The 21,766-nt window shown below is 42.2% G+C and overlaps 1 long non-coding RNA gene across 3 annotated transcripts in view; it reads right to left on the bottom strand.

Moving 5' to 3' along the window:
* The window catches only part of LOC125328934, a 170,686-nt gene that overhangs the window by 7,119 nt on the left and 141,801 nt on the right, over positions 1 to 21,766 (bottom strand). Inside the window, exons 1-2 of one of the 3 annotated variants that reach the window (XR_007204960.1) lie at positions 9,666 to 9,956; positions 2,163 to 2,329 (exon numbers count right to left, since the gene is read on the bottom strand). This is a non-coding gene — a long non-coding RNA (uncharacterized LOC125328934). Of the gene's footprint in view, positions 1 to 2,162; positions 2,330 to 7,712; positions 7,923 to 9,665; positions 9,957 to 21,766 lie in introns of those variants that run through there. The other 2 variants (XR_007204961.1, XR_007204962.1) reach the window with 2 other exon arrangements.

Raw genomic sequence — 21,766 nt, 5'->3', positions numbered from 1 at the left:
TGAACAAATAACAATTAACTCAAAAATAATAAACTCTTGAGGTTTACTAACAAAGAACCAGCCAGTTCTGCCAGCATTGCACTGTAGATGAACAGAGCACAGGTTTATTCGTAAACACCAAATTAACATATTTCAGAAGAAAAATGAATTGCTAAGGATCTATGTTCTTTCCTCAATATTTGACATGCAACAATATTGTGTCACTGTGCCCTGAATATTTTGGTGCTTGTCTGTGACACAGTCCACAAGGCACAACAGCTATGAAATGTGGATCCTTCCAAGCCATTTCATGCTTGTCAGGTTGGCAACCAATTTGTGCTGGTGATGAGACTTGTCTGAGTTGCTGGGCATTGCAGGCCTGTTTCTGTTTACCTTGCCAGCCCATTTGCAGCCAGCTGTTCTCCAGCAGGAGACAATGTTAAAGCAAACACACACATGGATATAGTCCATAATAATTAAGATCCCAAGGCAGCAAGTCCCTTAAACATGTGCTTAACTTTGTTTAATCACGTGACCAGTCTAAAGCTTCTCCTGAAATGTCTTCTATACTTGTCCAAACTATTAACATTTCCTCCAGGTGATAAAAAATTAAGTATGTTGGTCTTCCATGCATGTGTCATCCAAAAATATCCACATAGCTTCAGAGTGGGCATTTTCCTGCAGCTGTTTCAAAATTTTTTTCATATTTTTGATTCCTCCCCCTGTTGATTCTCTGACAGTACTTCTGCCTGCCAAATTGTCAATTTGTTGATAATTTCTCTTCTCACTTGTTATATCTATTGTTATTTAAAAATAGAAGACTCTTCGTTCATGTTAATAAAACTGTTTATATATCCTATCTCTTCACCCAAGATACCAAGGCTTATGTGCTTTGTGGGAATAAATGTGCTTAATAAATGTCTTTGAATGATCATCTTGGCCATTATCATCAGTATTTAGGAGATGAGCTTCCACATATTTTGTTGGTATGCATTACAAGATTAAAAGTTGATGATACACAGAAATGGAAGTAGATATCTGTAGCAACTCATAGTCTTGGAGGAAACTTAGCAATTAGACAGATAAAGCCTGATGTAATAAAAGGTCTTAAGACACGTGACTTGTAAATAGCCAGTCATGGACTCAAACATTTTTCTGAGGGACAGCCCTCTTTTGCTTCAGAGCATCTTTTGCTTTTTGTTTTTGCAAATTCCCAATTTGGGTCTGCCAGGTGAAGTACTTCGGTAAAACAGAGTTGCCCCTGTGGAAGAGAAGTTTTGATGCGTTATAAGGCTGCAAGGACACAGAACAAAACTTCTGTTCCCAGAAGGGTGTCATTTGTCAAGAAACCAAAACAGGTTTGGTGCAGCTGGGCAAATCAGACCTGCCTGCAGTACAAGCAGGCTCACTGTAACTTAGCTGGAGCTTTCAGCTAGCACAGTCCTGAGCTCTGGGTAGTGTGTCTTTGTCTTAAGCAGCTCCAAGAAAAACCATCAGTAGTTTTAGAGGTGAAAATCTCTAAGAGGAAGTAATTTAAGACTCTGAGCAGCCTTTACTGCAAAGCTTTTCTGCCCATTACTGCTCTGACTGGAAGTCTATCACAAACTTGAAGTAAAAAAGCAAATAAAATCTCATGACAGTTTTATACAAGTTTCTCTGCCATGGTTAATTCTTAGCCTGCTACACAATATATACACAGCAAATACTGCTTCTCAGGATCTGAGTATCAAAAACCTCCTCATCTCAAAACTTGTTTCAGACAGCTGTATGCAAGCCAAAACCTCCTGCTTTGTCATTGGCTCCCATGAAATAGAGAGGAGCTATGCTGCTTCTTTCCCAGCCTCACATGGTGGTCTGAGGAAATACCAGAGCGGACATCTCAGCACCACGCCGTGTTCCGCTGGAAAAATAACCCATGACACCGAAAAAAGAAAAAAAAGCTCCACAATGGTTACTGCCAAATGCCATTAACCTGCTATCAACAAAAATCTACACCGTTGCATGACAACAGATCAGCGTTTCTGTGTATGGCGAAGCATAGTGGAGCCATCTGCTCACAGTGTGTGGCCTGAGTCTTGGGCTGCAAGAGTGCCTGAAAATTTCGTAGCACATTTCTGAATGTCCCATCTCTACTGCAGATGTTTCCATCTGCACAGTAGTGTGGTGCAGCACATCTCACGTACCGTAGCATTTGCAGTTTCTTAATCTCTTCAATGGGTGGTTCTAATCATGCTGGTTATCATTTGCAACCACCATTCTTCCCCTCATGACTGGATGGCATGAGATACATTAATGGTGGTAGTTCCTCTCTGCAGCAGCTGTCAGAGGCCCTCAGCCTTCTGAAACATTGCTAGAAATGTACCAGAAAAAAAATCCTTTAAGCCTTTTTGGAGCTTTTCAACAGTAAAATAATAAAAACAGTGAACTAGTATGTCAATCTTACTATTTCAGCTATAACACAAGCCAAGGCACGTGCTGGTATCTACCCCAGCCCTTTGATGGGAGCCAGTGGCCATGTGCAGCCACACTGTGTTCACTGGGCTTGCAGAACTAAGTGCAGGACCATGGTTTCTGCTGGCTCTGCACATGCTGAAAAGTAACTTTCCTACTGCAGTCACCTGAGGAACCTGCTTATATAAGTCAAGAAAGAAGAATCTGGCCTTTGGCATACAGTCTTACCATGTCCCACAGAGTAAGTAATGATCTACAGTGCCCAATAAAACACAACTATAGTGGAGTGAATGTCATGATTGTTACAAGGTCCAGATACACTGTATCAGACAGCAAGTGCAGCATTAGGTGTTCACAGTCGGCAGCAGTTGTAGGGTACCTTGTGTTAGCACTTGTTAGCATTACTCCAGGAGGAGCTTGTGTGCATTAGTCAAAGCGGCCAGCTCAGAAGGGGGTCTGCCAGCCCTGCGGTTCAATCCTCCTCCCATACACCTCACACCTCAGAGCTGAGAAAGCCAGAACTCATCCAGACTGGTTTTTTCTTACACTGGCTGGCAAAACTGGCCAAGCAGAGCACTATACTGGCCCTCCTAAGAGGGACATGGCAACTTGCAGCCCCTGGTGTACTGGCAAGGTCTGAGGAGTGAGCTCATTAAGGCTCAGTCCATACTCTTTCTGGCCCTCTTTTGTATTGGAGTAACAGTGATCTGATAGGAACGGGAATAAAGTAAAACCAGCAAGCTTTTGTTAGATTTTAAAGTGACAGTGTCACTGGTGAATGGATGATGCTGGAAAATGGTGGTGGTGCTTTAGAGACACCCAGTGATCCACCCAGTGATCAGGCACACCATCAGCAATCATATGGAATGAGCGAAAAATGCCCTTCTGGAAATGCATAAGTATGTTGGCCTTTGGCCTTTGACAAATACTATGTAGGGTGGTTTTTCGTTGTGTTTTTGTTTGGCTCAGAAGTAAATAATGTACGTTTTATAACCATCAAAAAAATTCTCAGCTTTCCCTCTTCAAATCACCGTAAGAATAAATGACACAGACAACTGTTGTCCAAATAAGTAGACTGACTGATGCTTTTAACATTGATATTCTTTTTTCCCCCCCTCTGCATTTGGAAATCATAGAGAAGAAATAGCAGCTATGCAACTTCAAAGAACTTTCTAGCACTGGATGTCATTAGAGATATTGCAGCTGTTCTTCCTTACTCAGATGGCTCTGGCTCTCAGATGCAGCCTGTTCTAAACAACAGTAAGTAGGGAATGGACAATAGTTTACTCACTTTAAGTTTTGGTGTACATATATACCAGAAGGTATATATACCAATCTGTACCAGAAGGTATATGCCTTCCAATTTGATTTAAAAATTCTGCTGACCTTGCTCACAGCTAAACTATGGGAGCCTTGAGCTGACCGAGATGCTTTACTGGTTAATGGACTGAATTGGTGTAAACCGTGAGGAAGGGGTGGGTGTGTGCTTTGGCGGGTGCTATGAAGAGCCCTGAGCAAGGCAGAACTTCAGGGGGATAGGGGGGCTCCAGGCAGTGTGACTGGATCCATCCTAAGCCTTTGGTCCCAGGGACCAAAAGCATTTCAGGAGGAGTTATTTATCTTGTCTGCTACAGGAACGGTGACACAAGATAAGGAGACTTTACTGTCCAGAATGCCCAGGACATCATAATTTTGGCTTCATTTCTGTATTAGACTCTCAGGTACCCTGATGCAACTGGCTGTATGGTTTGTATAAAAAAACTCCCTTCCCAGGAAAAAATGGGACTACCGGTCTTACCATCACTCATCCTAGTATAAGGCCAAAGCAGTTATCTGTCACTCAATAACTTATTTTGTTGTTTTTGCTGTTCTTGCTAATCATCAAAATTTTAATGTATCAGTCCTTCCCATAGCATTCCACATCATCCTGTATTGCTTTCACAGAATCATAGAGTATCTTGAATTTAAAAGACCCACCAAGATCATCGTGTCCAACTCCTGATATGGGCCATAAGCCAGATCCTTCTGCTTATCCCCCATCTCACCTCCCTAACAGGGCATACCATGTACGTGCTGATTCAGCAAAATACACAATGCTACCAAGGGAGCAGAGTGACAAGAACGAGATGTCCTGGTACCAAATGGGGACATTCCCTTTTCCTGGAAATGCTCAAGGCCTGATAAGTTTGCATTTCCTCTGCATATGGACGGACTTCCCCAGTGGGATAAGCAGTTTAGCCAGTTATTTGTGTTGTGACTGGGCTTGCCATTAATAGTTAATATTGTCTGGCACTGAATGTATTGTTACCAGGCCTCTAAGGTATCACATTTGATGGGCACAATTCACACTTTTCAGAGGTATTATTCCAAGCTTCCTGCCAGCTCCTTAGTTTACTCAGGCTTCTTATTTCCACGGCTATTTTTGCAGCGACAAAGGCTGGAAACATAAGACCCAATTCTCTGCCAGAGAGAAGTGTGCCCTGGCTGCCTGCGCTGGGGCACCACAGGGCATTCCATGGGCTCTTGGAAAACCACAGCCACCCCAGCAGGGACTCCCCAGCTCTGGTTACAAGCCTGGAGCCAGCCAGTGACACTGATGTGTCTCTCCTTCAGGACCACAGTAAAGCACTTCTACCAGCCTGAAAGCCATGAATTTCCCTACCCAGCTTTTCATTATGAAAATCTGCTATTTCTTTTTCACTTTGCTCTTGTAGCCAGGTGGGTGTGGGACTTCCTTTTACTCAGCCTCCATGTCCTGGCCTCCACTGTACTACGAGACCTCCACATTTGATATCTGCAGGCAGCAACTAGCAAATCAGAATCACCCAGCAGCTGATAATGTTTTATTGAAAGTGGGTAAATATAAGGCCCAAGGCACAAAGTATCATGAGCCACAATAGTGAAAGGAAGGTGGGAAACTAAACAGGAGACAAATGCATTGCTCTGTACTTCCAAGTCAAGAAATAAGAACATTCTTTCAAAACGGCAGATAATGAGTATAGAAAAATACTTACAACCATGAAAATGTGAAGCTAGTATTTTCAGGGTTACATTTGTTCCAGTTTAATGGACTGTATCTAGTATATATTAAAACACTCCTAAGCAATACTTCTCTAGTTAAAGATGGGTCAGGTTTTTTCACTGGAAACACAAATTTCTGGGCATATAGTTCAGCCTAAGCATGTGATAGAACTGTTGTGTCTGGGTGTGGTTCCTCCCTCCCTACACAAGACTATCTAAACTAGCTATGTTGTTTTTACTTAGAACAATGAACACAAAGATATTGTTTTGGGGCTCCATCCAAATATGGCCGATTTCCCTTTAACAAGAAAGAGGATTTAAAATGGAATGGGAATGGTGGAACAAGTTCTTGCTCTAAGAAGATCCACTACTTGCAATGGATGAAGATTGACTCACTTTCATAATTATTTCCAATGCAGAGTTCTGTCAGCATCTGACACAGTTAGTGGGATATTACTGGAATATACACAGTGAAGAGTTTAGTCCAATGAGGATATTAGGATATTAGCAAAGATGCTAGTGTGGCTTTCCACTTCAAGATATGCACAGTGCAGATTATGCTGAACAGTAGCAACAGATCTTGTCTACACATGGAGTTATGCCTCCAAAATCATGTCTGGATCCTCCCTATTCCAGAAAAAAAAAAGTGTGCTTGATCCTGTGCTTAAGTAATTTTCACTGTAAATTAAAATAACAGAAAGGAAAAAGTTTTTTTCTTCAGTAAGTGAGTCTATACATAGCATTCTTTAAATATCTTTCGCATTATAAAGTCATATCCTACCCCAACCTAGCTCTGAATTGCAGATAATACTGTATTTATAAAGCGTACATTCTCACGGGATAAGAAATACTGCTCAAAATGCCATCCAAATGTTGAAAATGTAATATTTACACTGGATAGGTGCCATCCTTGTCTGGTAGGCTAATGGATCAGAAAAAACTGTCTGTGAAAAGACTACTGTGGCAGTGGCTGGGAGTCCAGCAGTTTCTTTTCCTCTCCCTCCCCTTTTACCAAAATTGTACTTCCTGGTGTTATGGTTTAAATCAGATTTTGAGAAGTCCATTATGATGCATCTGTTTAAAATATCACGAGGAAGCACAATTCAATAACACTAAATGTACAAAAGCTGGGGCTGTGAATTAATACTGTCTCCTGCTTAACTTAGTGCCTCTTGTGTTACAGCATCATTGACACACAGTTTCACATCTTCCAAAATGTGTCATGAACTGTAAACAGCCAGTTGTGCCTTCGAATGTCTTCCCATGCCCTTGCATCATCTACATCAGACCCTGTGGTCTTACATAAAGTAATCCAACCTTGTTGACTTTAAAATAATATTTTATTTGAGTTATGCTGTAGTTACAGGAAATCAAAATGTTATATACCTATTTGTCTTTTTGGCAGTTTATACTTTGTGTTGCCATTTATATTACCTGGAGAAAAAACCTCCAGATAACCCATGCAAATTATTTGTAGAGGAGCTAATTTCTATTTCTTCTAAAGCCAATTTTAAACCTCCTCCATATGGCTGATAAAAAGTATTATGAGGCAGTTGATGAAAACGTGGCTCCAATGAAGTCAGTGAGTTTTGTGACTGACTTCAGGAGAGCCAAGACTTCACCCATTATCTCTTTCTGTAGCATAGGGTCCAGCTCTATTAAAGTAAAAAAAAAAAAAAAAAAAAAAAAATCCATCAACAAAAGACTGAAGCTATTAATCAACCTAGAAAGATCTGGTTAATGTATTGCAAGGTAGGCCCCTGTTGCATGGTGTGTGCCTTTAAATTCTGCAAGCATTTAAAGAAACCCTGCCAAAAAAGTGATACATGTGCAGCCCCAGCCCCGGAGCCCAGATAATATCCATCCTGCCTACTGCAACTATCATGCTCTGCAATAACTGGGCTTTCCTTCCTCACCCTCTGAGGCCCTTCTGACAGGCAGACTGCACACTTCCCTAGGCAGAACTCCAGTGTTTGCTTGTTGCAGCTGGAGTTGCAAGGCAATGTCGGATACTGAAAGGACTGGGGATGAAGCTGGATGTAAACAACAGGAGTTCCAGTCTTGTGTAATGCAGGGTCAGACATTTGCCCTTTCTTACGTTCATTTAAACATAACCTACAGTCACCTGGTGTATCTTTCTCTTCTGAATTTTACATCACATTAAGCTGATATGAAAATTCCATTGTGGAAGTAATGCCGCATACTCAAAACCACCCATCACAAATCAGAATGCTAAATTTAGGAAGAAAAGGTTTTCTTACCATTGAAACCCAGATGTCACACACATAAGCATGTACCCCAATTCCTGGTTGTAAGCCCCAGTGAACAAATGGGATTCTTCACACTGTGATATTGTACAAGTACTTGCTCAGGCAGAGAGCAGCACGAAATAGCAAACAGCTGATCAACCAGATGACAGAGTTATGTTTTTAAGACCACATTTAAAAACAAAAGTGGTGTTGTTCTGCACACCATAGCCTAAAGAGGGAATTCCTAGGAATGTGTCCAAAATCCAACAAATATTAGTATTGATTCTGAAAAGTCTTTCAGTAAAGCAAACTAACTCGAAACCCCTTCATTTCACTTAAAAACTCTTCAAACTTACGTGGGCGTGCACACACCTTAGCCACATGTATATGGAATTCTGTAATGCTTTGCTGACTTTTTAAATCATCTATGTTCAAAGCTTTGATCACAGTGCTGCTACACTGTTTGCCTTTTTGCAGCCTTTACATTTTATTTGGTGAGAGAAGATTAAAATTTCATTAGAGAGAAAAGAAAATCATTATTTATCTTTCATTGAAAACTTGTGTTTCCATAGATGGTGTAGAGCTCAGAGTTTTAAAAAATGCAGTAGACAATGTGATGTGGTAATTTTCTTCTGCTTTAAAAGTACAACTTTCTGTGAGCATTAGTAACTGCAGTCATTACTGTAAAATTATGGAAGACATATAAAAATCTGAGATGGAAGAAAAGGAAGGTTTTTGCTCCTTTTTCAAATGTACTTTATTTCTGTAATTTGTCACTAAATATATATATGAATTACCCAGTAATATCCTCATTGTCTTTATCAGAGGTGATTAACATAAGGGTATACAAAACATTATCAGTTTTGAACCAATGAGATAAATATACATTTTAAGGCTGTATGGTCTGCACATGCACAGAGGACTAGCCAATTATGTCCAAAGAGAAATACTTATTTTTAGAAACCAGCCTTAATTCAAGACAGCTAAACTAAAGCAAGCACTGCTCTATACTATACCTACAACTTTCCCATTCATTCAGACGTCTCAAAATAAAGAACAACACTGTTTCTCTTTTTCTTTGTAACCCTGCCTTGATACACAGTGTAGAGATTCAAAGCGACTGAAATGCACAGAGTTGTTAGAATTTCTACTAAAACTAACTTCATGGTTATTTTTTCCCTCTTAGTGAGAACAAGGCTCGTTGTTCCTGCTCATATATCGTCTGTTTTTCAGCCAGCTTTCCACTATGGATCCCTCACTGTCCGCTCCCCGCCGAGGCTGCTCTGGCTGCACTTCAGCGGGCACCAGCTCAGGCTCAAAGACAAGCCAGGCTTAGGCAGCGAGTCACTATTTTTCGTACAGTGGCCTTGAACATCAGCCTTGCCACATGAGAACCAGCCATCTTCACCTGAATAAACCGAAAGTTAACACATTTTCTACCCACAATTTCCTTGTTTTATTACTATTACTCCCCTCCCTCCCTTCCCTCCCCCCCTCCCGCGTTAAGTTTCGGGCGGCTCTGGCAAGCGGCTCCATGTGACGACGGCAGCGTGGTCGCTTCCTTCTCGGCCAGCCACCGGCAAATACCGCTGGAGCCTCAAGGGACGGACATCCCGAGGGGGAAGCGATGTCCCGAGAACCTGGCATCCCCGCCTCGCCTGCTTCCTCAATGCCCGCACCCCAGCAACCGGGCGCTGCCGGCGCCCGAAGCAGCGCGGACACAAGCGTAGCCCTTTCCCACGGGCACGGACAGCCGGCACGGCACGGGGGGAGCGCGGCGAGCGGCGGCGGCCTGTCCTGTCCTGTCCTGTCCTGTCCTGTCCCGTCCCGTCCCGTCCCGTCCCGTCCCGTCCCGCTGTGTCCCCCGCCCCGCCGCGGCCGTGTGAGGCGGTGCTCGCCCGGTCACCGTCCCGACCGTGCCTTCTCCCTGAGCAGCACCGACGGCGAGGGAAATGCTGAACTTACTTGGTTCCTGCGGCGGCCCCGGAGGCGCGGAGGGCGAGCACTCTCTGCCGCCTCGCCCGCCCCTGGCTCGGGACGCTCTGCCCCGGGCGCGGGGGAGCCGGGACGGCGGGCCGAAGCCGTCGGGAGCCCGCTCCGCCGCTGCCTGCCCCGCCAGGAGCCTTACAGCCCAGCTATACCCGTATTGTTTTCCTCGCACCATTTTTTTTGTTTTTTTTTTTTTTTTGATTTGCAAGAAGACGCCAAAATCCCCGTAAATGGCTCATTTCTGGGGTGGGGGGCGCTCCCGGCGGCCCGCGGGGGTCGCGGCGCGGGGCCCGCCACATTCCCGCTCCCACAGCGCCGCCTGGCGGCCCGCCCGCGCCCCGCGCCCGCCCGCGCCGCCGTCCCCGCGGCCCGCCGGGAACACGCGGGGATCGCCATAAACGAACCCCCCGTGACCCATATTCAGTTCAAGTGCAATCTTTCTTCTTTTTTTTCCGCCCCCCCCCCCCCTTTTCTTTTTCCTCCCGGATCCTCTTTCAAGCCCACTCCACGCTGCCGCGCTATTACATGCTAATTTAATTTTACTATGGACGATATTTTCAGCATTTGCTGAGGACAGTAAATTTTGTAGTTTATGTTATTTCACTTTTTATGACTTTTTAACACTTAATAAAATTTTATTAGAGCACTTTTGTGTTTACAAGGCCACAAAACTCTTGGCAGGTTGTCAGAAGTCCTTTTTATTATGATCCTACTGATATACTGCGAGTAATGAAATAATCATGTCCAGAAATGTATCAAAGGCCAGAGGGATTATCCAATTTAATGGCTCTACAGATGCGCTGTGAGGGATACGGACAGGCAACGCGTCGACAGGCTAAAAGGCGTGTGCGAGGCGGAGGCAGCCCTGCTTAATTTCTTTCCCATTGCAGGCTGGTGCTGTGTTATCCTGGAGGCTCCGGGCTCGGTCAGGTGACTCCCGGTGCTTTCAAGAAAAAGGGATTTATTCTGGTGCGAAAAGCTCTTCTCTTTTTATTTTTCTTAGGTGTGCATCTAATGCTGACGCGCTTTCTCTGGTGTTTCCACTGCTTGTGACACTCAGCGAAACACAATTTACTGGAAAACCCCCAATGTCATCGTGCCATTGTGCAGCAAACAGTGGCTTTGGGCGTTAGGATTTAGTCATGCAGCCAACAAATAAAGACACAGAAGAAAAGAAAGACCAAAATAAACAAACATAAAAAAAATCAAAAGCAGAACAAGCTGGTGAGATCAAATACAAGTGAGATATTTAAGAGCATTCTATGAAATTATTGTTTTTTGCTTTTGTCTTAGCAAGCACAGGGTTGTGGGAGTGCTCTCGTTTGTGCATGTGCCTTCCTTCCACAATGGTCTGTTTTTCTGCACTGCTGCAGTGCTATAGTCTGAGATACTGCAGCTGTTTTTAAGGCAATTTCCTTTTATTTTAAATAATTGTTCATTTAACATATGTTGTTAAACTCATTCTTGCGTCAAAAGGAGGCTATTATACTTCCTGACCCTGACAGCAAGGTGGGTGGCTTTGTTTTATAATTAAATTTGCTGTGTTCAATTTCATATTTTTCTTTCTCTGCTGCTTCCTAAAGACATGCCAGAAAAGATAAAAGGTAGCAATAGTACCAGGAACACTTCAATGCCAGTTTTGTCTCTTTAACACACATTGTTCCAGACTTTCAAGCTTCACAGGGACACTAGAAGGATATTCTTTCACAATTTTACAATTACTTGTGTAATTCCCTGTGATTTTAACCCTGCCCCATTAAAGTCTCCAACAAGAACATATTTCATAATTTTCAAAGCAAAAAGAGGACTTTCTTCTTCCAGCACAAACATATGTATTGTATTCCAGGGTATCTCATGATACTGCCAATAGAGATTTCTTTTTAAGAAAACAGGCACTATCTGTGTATTTTTAAAATATGCTTGAATAATTCACAAGGACTTTACAAACAGATCTGAAGACAAGGTTAGAAGTGATCAAAGAATTTATCTTCAAAATTATGACAATATATTAGAGGACCACATGTTTGTATATTTATTCATATAGTGAATCTGCTTCACTTTGGAAGAGTGCATCCAAATCAATGGGGCTTCTGGAGGAGTTAAAATAATGTACAGTGTTAGTAAATATGCCAGAACTTGGCCCAGGAGAAGTAATATAAATCATTAAATGCAGTTTAGCATCAGGACAGAAGTTTTGTTTTTCCAGAACAATATCATCTACTGTAAATCACATGTTTGCAGGTCAAGGTCAATTTAAACTTCTTAAACCTTTAACAGCAATCAAACTGGAAACCTGCAGGATGAAATGATGTGATAAAAGAAGCGATGGACTGGAAACTGTTAAATTTGGAAGAGGAATGGTTGCTATTGTTCTTTTGAGAGAAAGAGCAAACTTTGAAATGCTTTGAATATAAATATGTAAACATGCCGCACATTATTTAATCAATGAAGCATCTAACTAATTTAACCCTTTCCTGGGGGGCTTCCATTTTTTCTGGAACATCAGAAAAGGCCTGAGAAGCAGTTCCCACCATCATGGAAACAGAAACAGAGAGGCAAGATTCAGTATCTGGACCTGGACTGGTGCCTGTAGGAGGTGTGCAAGGCTGGCAAGATAGTCCTGGCTGAAAGAGAACAACCTTTGTGGAATAATTTAAGGCAGCAGCATGACTAAGGATGACCCTGTCCCATGCATGCACCAATGCCACCCCCTGGAGAGGTCCCTCAGACCCCAATGGGCACTGTCAGGGCAGTTATGTGGGTTGAGACATTCCCCTCATACCAAGGAAGGCCAGAAGATGGTACATGGGGAACATGGGTCCAGGGAGAAATCTGTGGATACTCTGTGACGGTACTTACACATAACCCCTGTTTCTGACTCAGTCATTCTCTTTACCAGCCCATCAAGCAGGTGCACTAGTGAAATGCAGCACACTTGGCACACGGGCCATTGCCAAAACTACTGATGCCCTGGTGAACGTGAGAAGATACATATTAATCATTTCAACAGGCCAAATCTTACCCCTATTCAAGTCAGTGGAACTTGTGCCATTGTTGACAATGAGACTAAAAGTGCAGTCATGATTAATTAGTTATTAATAGGCAGTTACCTGTGAGCTTTGTAATGACTCTGTACTACCAAAAGCACAAAGCTAGAGCACAGTACGCTATAGACTGATGGACAAGCAATAGTAGATCAACAACTTATTTACACGCAACATGCCAACATCACGAAACTGAACCCAGAAGTCTTTAAATAAAGAAGAGAAGGTGTTCTGTAAAAGCCATTTTTGTTTTAGCCATAGAACTCCTATGCATAAGAGTGGCATTTGTGCAGTTAAAGCACATTCAATTTTCTAAAAACAAATTTTAGGTTGATGATGAAGCCAGAAAGTCAAGTACACTCCCTTCTGAAATCTATTAAGGGACTTCAATCAGGTCTTTAATTTTCCTTTTCCAAAACTGCTGGCAAAACAAGCAATAGGTACTTTTTCAGCTGGTTGTTATTTTTAGTTTTTGGATGGCAAATCATTTGCTTGTTGAAAGCTGCCATTTCCCAAATCAGGAGAAAATGTAACAAAAATTACAGGTCCCTCAAAGTGATGAAAACATTCCCTGGGCCTTGGTTACTATTACTTGAGAAGGAAGAGTATAGATTAGATATTAACATACTCCCCTGGTATTCAGGAGGCCATAAGACAATCCCTTCTCAGGAAATTAGAGCACAGACTGGAGTCCACATCTGCCACATCCCAAATGAGTGCCTAATGCCTAAGTGATGGGATCTTTCCAGTGAGGCCACTCCAGGGAGCTCACGGGATGAGAGAAAATAACAGCAAAGTTTAATTAACCTGTCTCATGAATTTTTAATAAAATTCCTGAAGTTTGGGGAGTTTGTGGCTTGTGATTGAGGCTGGAACTCCTGCCTAGGTAATAAATTGAGAAAAACACACATTCCTATCAAAACTCTATCCTTTTTTTTCCGTGTAGTTATCTGCTACAAAGTTTAGTATGCTGCAGTTGTATTAAAGAACGAAAGTACATGAAGATAATGATATAAACCTAAAGTATATAAAAATAAGACAGTTGAAGTGCTACCTACATTGCAGTTTTATTATAGTTTAATGGACATACGCCAATGAGCATTGTGCCTCTGTGTCCAATCTGATAGATGTACCCCATAAAAGCTTTCCTCAGAAGAAAGTCAGATAAGTGAAACTCAGTAGAAAAATGGCTGTACTTTCTGCAGCTATAGATTATTCAATCAATGAAACTCCTATCTAACTCAATACTACCCACATCCTTGGATTTACTTTCTGAACTCTCATCTGAAGTACAAACTGGCTCCCCCAGTTTCCTCTTATAAGTGTGGTAATTTTGAAAGCCCAGAAACCCTTCCTGAGGAGTAAGCAGTAGCTCCAGACTATGGGTTTTGTGGCTGAGACCAGAAAAGAATAGCATTTACAGTTTTCAAAACAAAGCTTGGGATTTGCTTGAACATAATTATCATTTGTAATGCAATGTCATTGAAGTTCTTAAGCTGAGTGGTAGTTATGCAATCATTTAATGTTTTCTATTATTTTGGCTTAGTCCCATTTTTCTTCTCTGTTGTTTTCACTCCATATAATTCTATCTGTCTGACTATCTATCTATCTATCTATCTATTTATCTATCTCATTACTAGTTCTCAAGAAATTGTCAATATTTCTTTTACTGTCTGTTTCCTGGTAACTTAAGAAGACAACTTTACTAATGGTAACCATAGCAACAGAGAAACAGAGTCTAACAGGACCACTTTGAAAAACCCAATTCAGAGTAACTATAATGAATCCGAGATGCAGTTCTTAGCTGGAGGAATTATAGACAGCAAACTCAACTGGAGAACTTCCTACCTTATGCTGGAAAGTCCTACCAGAGTTCTGTACTCATTCTGCTGACCTGTTAGGGATTAGGGGCTCTTATGTTATTTAACACCCATGTATGTGCTCTGTGCCTTCTGCGTGTGAAGCATTGGCACAAGTAACAAACATGGCAAGGGTGCTCCCAGAGCCACTGGGAAGTGTCTGGCTGCCCAAGGCCTGCTCTAGTTACTTTCACAGGAAAGGCCCCTGCAACTTTGTGAGTACAGGATTATCTTTATAACCATTTTCCAGATGAGAAACTGAGGCACTTGGTTTGAAGGTATTTAGGTCCCTAGGGAAGTCCCTCTAGTTGCTCTGTTCTCACAGAACCTGCATGACTTCTCTTTTTCACCTTTACCTGCCTAAAATGTCCTGGTGAGTTTAAATGATATCTTCAAGGTTTCCCAGATTTGAGAGGCAAATGAGGAAGATGAATTCATGCCCCTCAGGTTACCAGATTAGCCCTTAAGCATGGCAGGTTAAGGCAGCATGTCGTCTCCAACAGCAATCTGCCCTCACCTTCCTGAGTAAACATCGTGTGGAAGGGAAGGATACGCAGGGCTCTCATGAGCAAGTGGGTGCTGGGGCAGCTCTGGCAGAGGGATTCATCTCAGGTGTCACATGTGGCCCAGCACATGCAGGTGCCTGGGATTTAGGGTATTTAGGAGCAGTGCCAGCACAACAGCCAGTGCACGGGGAAGCCAGGTCCAATGGCTTTCCTCTCCCTTTTATGTTGGGATGGAGAAAAAGGTCTGTTTTCCCCTGGTGGCTGGGGACATTTCAAGCATCATGTCTTTGATTCAAATTCTGCCTTTAAGAGAGCATTCTGGAGACTGTCTGCAGCTCACCCTGGTCTCTCAGACCATGTTGCTTCTCCCTCTCTCCTTGCATAGTCCCAGCCATACTGCTGGGAAGTTTGCCAGGGGAGAAGCAGGGCTGATACAACTTGCAGGCTTTTTTTCCCATCTTGATCTGTGTGCATTTCTTTCCTGATGCACTCTGAGGCAAAGGTGAGGAGTTATTTATATCTCCCTTATCAATGAGAATTACCGGGATCTTAAAAAACCATTTAGAAGTGCTGTAACAATGAACGTTACACTGGCAGTAGCTCTTTAAAGGTTTCTCATGTAAATAAAGACTGTCTCCAAGAAGAGTCCCATACATAATATTACACAGTAATCATTAGCTTTAAAAATTATTACAAACAAAATAAAATTCAACATGTCAAAATGGATTTGTATTATGTGACCATTCAAAGCTTATTAAAGTGACAAACTTTAAAAAGCTGGAATGCTTAAAAGTCAGCACTTGTTCATGTGCTAGTTTGATTTAAAGAAGACTCCAGAGGCTTTCTTGAATTATATATTATTATATATTATAGTCTCATGAATTATTCCCCAGACTTCAATGCTGGCCAAAATAGGGCTGCCACTAGGCCCCAAGTCTCTCCCTCTGTGTGATCTGGCTTTTCACAGAAGTTTCAAACCTGACAGTCCTTCCTCTCATGTCCATACTCTTGGCAACTGTTTATTTTCCACGGGGAATTCTGGGCCTTTATCTTCACTCATGCTTAAAAAAAAAAGTGTTTTGAAACGCTTTAACACTTCTACTAATGCAGCATTTTCTTGGTGTGTAACATAAGCTTGGGGCCTTTTCTTGTGGCTTGAAGGTGAGCTGGGGCACGTCTGTGCAGTGCTGCAGCAGTGCCCGAGCGGGTGCCCCACTGCCCAGCCCGGCTGCTGCGGCTCCGCCTCAGCACATCACCACCCCTGCTGTGCAAATTGGTGATGTCCAAACAAGCAGTGCCTGCTCTGGGAATGGGAGTCAGGCAGGAGGAATAGACAGCCAGGGCAGGAGTGGAAGCTACAAAGAAGGGGTTTGGTCATCCTTCACCATGAGGGCCATGAAGTCAGTCTGGCTCAAGGAATGTTCAGGGGTCTGGTCAGTTTTTAGACTAGTTGAAACGAGTCTTCTGTGAGTGAAAGTTTTAGCAGTTCATCCAGCAGGACAACTTTGTACATCAGGTTGCTGTGATTTAAGTGACATCCTTTTTATCACAATGACATTGAACCAACCTGAAAAATGTTTCAAGATACTAAATCCTTCAAGCTTGATATTTGGAATGGTGTCCTCTTTCAAAATTGCAATTTTCCCATCACTGATGACATCTTTGTATTATGGAGTCCCTTATCTTTCATTCTAATAATATTGCACAGACCTGTCTTTGTGACGCACTGAAGACCTGTGATAAAGTGATGCAGTGAATTTTCTCCCTGGGATATAAGAAAGAGATGTCTCCTGGACAGCTTCCGTTCCTTTTTTTTTTTTTCTTTTCATAAATTCTACAAAATCCTGCTACAAAACAGGAGATAATTCAAGCCAGATAAACTTGTTATCAGATATCAGATATTTTTGACACAGTAACAATATCACAGGAAGAAGGCAATCATAAAGGCATATCAAATATGATACTTATTTTTAAAGTGTCTAAATGTTTTGTTCATATTATTCACATGTCTTCACTGCTTCAAATTGTTACTGTCCAAACACTTTTCAGCCGTTTCCTTGTAGGCTAACATTATGGTAGGGTGATTGTATGTCAGTTAAACAGCACATTCTTTTAAAAATATCACCAGAACCAGGCAGGACCTGATCCACTGCCCATGGAAAATCAATTAAAGCCTTTCACTTCTAAAGCCTCTGAGCTGGTTGGTCTCATAGTGAATATTAGTAAAAGATAGGTAGATAAGAGCCACTTTCTTGAAAGATTTGTACCATTCTCTGTGTACTCCCCATGTAAACCTGTGCTTGCTAAGTCAGTAGGCCTGTGTACACAAAAGATTCACAAAATAGGATGCTGTGTGGAGAGAGAGAGAGATCTAAAAATTCCTGTACATACTATAAGAAACATACATTGACATCAAAGCATTGCCTCTTGTACATAATAACCAATTCAGACTGTGGAGAGAGAAGAGGGTCCATTTTAGTTGTTAGTCCATTAAAAAATGTTTTTAGTTGGCAATACACCTGGGATGATCACCCTGTATTACAGAACTTGCTGCAAATGCTCCAGACATACAATTTAATCAAAATATCAAATATCTTTCACTACAGTCCAGTTAACCTCTGTAAACTAAACTATAACTGAAGGGACTTTCCTCACGAGGTGAACTTCTGGCAGTGGGGATATAAACACACTTCGTGGGCTGAGTCTTTTTCCACTAACCTACTTTGGTTTTGGCGCAGTTAAAAATAAGAGAGGAGAGGTTGGAAGGGTCAGCCACTTCCCGACATCTAAAATCTTTATCAGTACCAGCAACCCCTCTGCTGGTGTCAGTGATTTGTGGTATTGTTGTTTATCTGTGTATCACTCACTCGGATGCACTGTTTAGATCCAAAGGTCTTGGGACCATTTGCAATCTCTTCTAGGCTTGCTGTACCAGACAGGGCAGACATCTGGCTGTCAGTTATAATTGCATCCTGCACCAGAAGTTGTTTTTAAACACTCCTGATTCCCTTTGAATGCAGAGCTGTGATGCACAACAGTTTCAAGCCATTACTGCAAGAGGCAAAGTCAATCCATGACTTTAGCCGAGTTTGAAACAAGATTTATGAGAGACGGTGGGGAGGGGGGCCATTTTACAAAAGGGTGGCTGTTTGAGCCTGCTTGGGTTTTAATGATACAGCAGTTTCCTTTCCAGCTCATACAACTTATTCTTTGAACGCTGACAGAAATAGTCAGAAATATATTTGTGGTGTTGCCATGTTTACTGTTTCCTGTTGTCTTTCTTTGGAAGTATTTTAACAGAAATTAGGACTTCACATAAAAACTCTACAGGCTCTGGGATGAAAGGATTTACTATTAGGTTTCCTTCTCACTCTAACTTGGTGGACGGTGATTTAAACCCTACAGACTCATGACAGGATATGATGCCAATTAAAAGCATGAAACCTAATTTTTTAACAGAATAATCACATAATCCCCTTTCTATTATCTGGCTAAAGGATTATTGACAGCACCTTTATTTCTCAGCCCAAATCTTGGATTTATTAGGCTAACAAACTGCTCTTGTTTAAATTATACAGGCCAATGAATATTGTTGAATGTCCAGGCACAGGACTGCATTCAATATTGTAAAGGGATGTTTTTCCCCTGGTAATTGTCACACTGGGTCAAGAATGCGCAGAAACCTAAGTGGACAGCTGGTTTTGGTTGAAAGCAGAGTTCTGATTTGCTGTTTAATACCAAATCAATTATAAAGTAATTTAATAACAAATCTTATAAAATAAAACATTGCAGTGAACAATTCAGCTGGAATTTCTTCCAAGATCTGAATCCAGTTTGCATGAAGTACATAGGAAGTTCAGTGAAAAAATGTAACTGGAGTACAGAAAAGAAAGATGTCAAGTCCTGCCTCTCTGAGTTGCCAGCCATGACTGCTTGAGCCCCGTACATGATCTATATTGTTTTGTGAAAGCAAGACTTTTGGTAAGATACACCATGCTGATGCACTGCTGAAAGTGGACTATCCCTCTGTTTTGACCTCATCTGATGCCAATGAAGAGCCCAGGGGCCAGTATTTGCCATTCAGTTCAGCCCCAGGTGAACTACTGTCTAGATTATACGTGGGTTTCCCCTGGAAAAGTTTCGCATTTACATGCCTTTTGTGCAGCAGTGTCTGAAATGAGGAGGAATTTCTCTCTCTCTGTCACATACATGCTCACATAAACTGGAGCCTGCAATTTCCCTAATCACTAAAATCCCTTCTCCCCACGTGTAAGTTGTTAACCTTCATTACATCCCTAGGGAGACATACACTAAGCAGAGGCCTGTTAAAATGAAAATAACCATCCCTCCAAATTGCCAAATCATCATATTAAAAAGTCCCCTTCTTATAAAGCAAGGTTCATCATTTGCAGTGCCAAGCTAATCCCTGCTCAGAGTTGAATGTAATTACTTCTGCTATATGATTTTATTTTTAAAAATACTTCATTGGCTTCTGCAGCAATACAACGGTAACTATTCTGTTAAATCTTCTTAAAGTCACATGTTTTAAGATGAAGATACACCTTACAGTTATGAGAAAATTCATATGGAGACTGCTTTCACGTGTATACATACATTGTTTTCTTTGAGCTTCAAGGTTAATTTTTACCCTGTGTGTTTTCCAGATGCACGTAGGATTTCCCCCTCATTTCCTGTCTCATTCCTAATCTAAAATCTATTGCCATTTCATAATAATTAAAAAAAGAGCAGGGCTATTGAGTGAGCAGAGGAACTCCGGTGCTGAGGCGGGTGTGTTAGTCGTTCTGAACCACCATTTTCTCGCTGTTGCATGTGGGCTGCAAAATGGTGGTTCTATGATTTTGATGAACAGGGACCTGCACTACACTCATCGTGCGCGCTCGTCGTGCGGTCATGAAAAATGCCCTCACCCTGGCTAAAAAGAGGCCGTCTTCTCTCGCCAGTGCTTGCCTTTGTGCCTGATTCCCTGCGCTTTCACAGCCCTCGGTCGCCTCAGGACTGCTCGTAATTCCTCTGTGAGATCTACAAAGCCACTAAATGCTAATTTCTAATTTAAATTTTCTCAGGAGTAGCCACAGTGCTTGTGTGCATGACATACAACCCCAAATGGTAAGAGGACAAAATCACAGTAATTTTGTGCCTTGTGTGTTTATTAATAGAGGACCAAATGTCACACAGGCAGCAGTCTCAGGACCAGTTTGTAAGGAGAATGAATGTTTTGCTTGTGAATAAATGGTCCCTCCAGATCAAGGTTGAGGTCATTGGCAAGATCTAGGCATAAGCTCATTCTAAAGCTATGTGCACATGCGAATAAAAGAATTAATACTTGACTGTCAGTATCGGTCTTTCATAAGAGTTATGTTCAGCCTAGTTTTTTTTCTAAAAAAGTTGGATACAAACAGTTTATTCCACACTTCAGTGTAAATATGCTGCTGGCAAAATAGCAGCCAAAGCAGGCAGTGACCTTGGCTACCACTAGCTAGCTATCAGAGAGCTCCAAAAAGGAGGGTTGTGAAAACTCTAACGAAATGGAAATTGTGTGCGATTGCCCATAGCAGGATGAGCATCCTCTTTTGCCTGGAAAGAAATAATTTCCTTTCACCAAGGTAGGCAGCTGCTGTAGCACATTAGAGAAAGCAGCTTCACAGTGTGCCAGTAACCACGGATGATACACAAATACGCTCGCAGTTGAGAATCTATGTGTACTTTCTCCCCAGATAAAATAGATTCACGGCAACAGTATTTATAGTCTGCACAACAATATTATTTTTCTCTCTTTGGTTTGCAAGGGTTGTAAATAGAAAAAAGAAATGACTAAGCTATTAAATCTAGGAATAACAAGGCTCTTAAAGCCAGGTTTATTGTACCGGGGTAGGTAAAAGCTTTACGTTTTTTGATCTGCGGGTGTTAAATATCCTGTCTGCGCCAGGATCCCTGCTCGGCTGTTATTTATCTCCGAATCTTTGGGAAAAAGGCGCGGGCAGATGTCCCTAAACTGCGGGCACCACCTGGCGGCAGCGTGCGGCGGGCCGGGCCGGGCCGGGCCGGGCGCGGCTCCCCGCGGGTCCCGCAGCCCCCGCACGGCCGGAGGGAGGGGGGCTCCTCTTTGGAGGAAAATGAAATGAAACGGTCCCTAGTGTTTTGATTTTACTGACTCCTAAGCGCTCAAGCCAAGTGTTATCCAATTTTCCCCATACAATCTGTTTGGAGAGCTAGCAGTGCATTTCAAAATGGCTTATTTTGATGACAGGGTCATAATTCTAAATAATTTGATTTCCAAATATACACATCATATGGTGGCCTTGCCAGAAAACCGTTCTATTGAAAGTCTTCTGCCTTAAGATTTAAACTAAATAGAGGAGAAACGATTACATGATCCAAGCACCTTTCTGGGGGAAGGGAGTGGGGTGCTGGGGAAAAAAAAGCTAAACAAAGAAAATATTTTCCAAACCCAAAAGCTTCTTTCTGAGGGTCATGAACTGGAGACATTGCGGGTTCTGTCAAAAATCTGAAGAGGAAATGAAAAATAGCACTTGCTCCTTTTGAATGCATGTGTGTGTGTTTTCTTTCCTTGATGGCTGGAGGAGCCTGCATTCTGACGAGGTTTCACAGTGCACTAGAAAATGCAGAAATATGGCATAATCCCTTGG

This window comes from Corvus hawaiiensis, chromosome 7 (genome assembly GCF_020740725.1).
Source record: "Corvus hawaiiensis isolate bCorHaw1 chromosome 7, bCorHaw1.pri.cur, whole genome shotgun sequence".
NCBI lineage: Eukaryota > Metazoa > Chordata > Aves > Passeriformes > Corvidae > Corvus > Corvus hawaiiensis.
The sequence above is the reverse complement of the archived record's forward strand: the minus strand, read 5'-3'. Positions and strand labels throughout refer to the sequence as shown.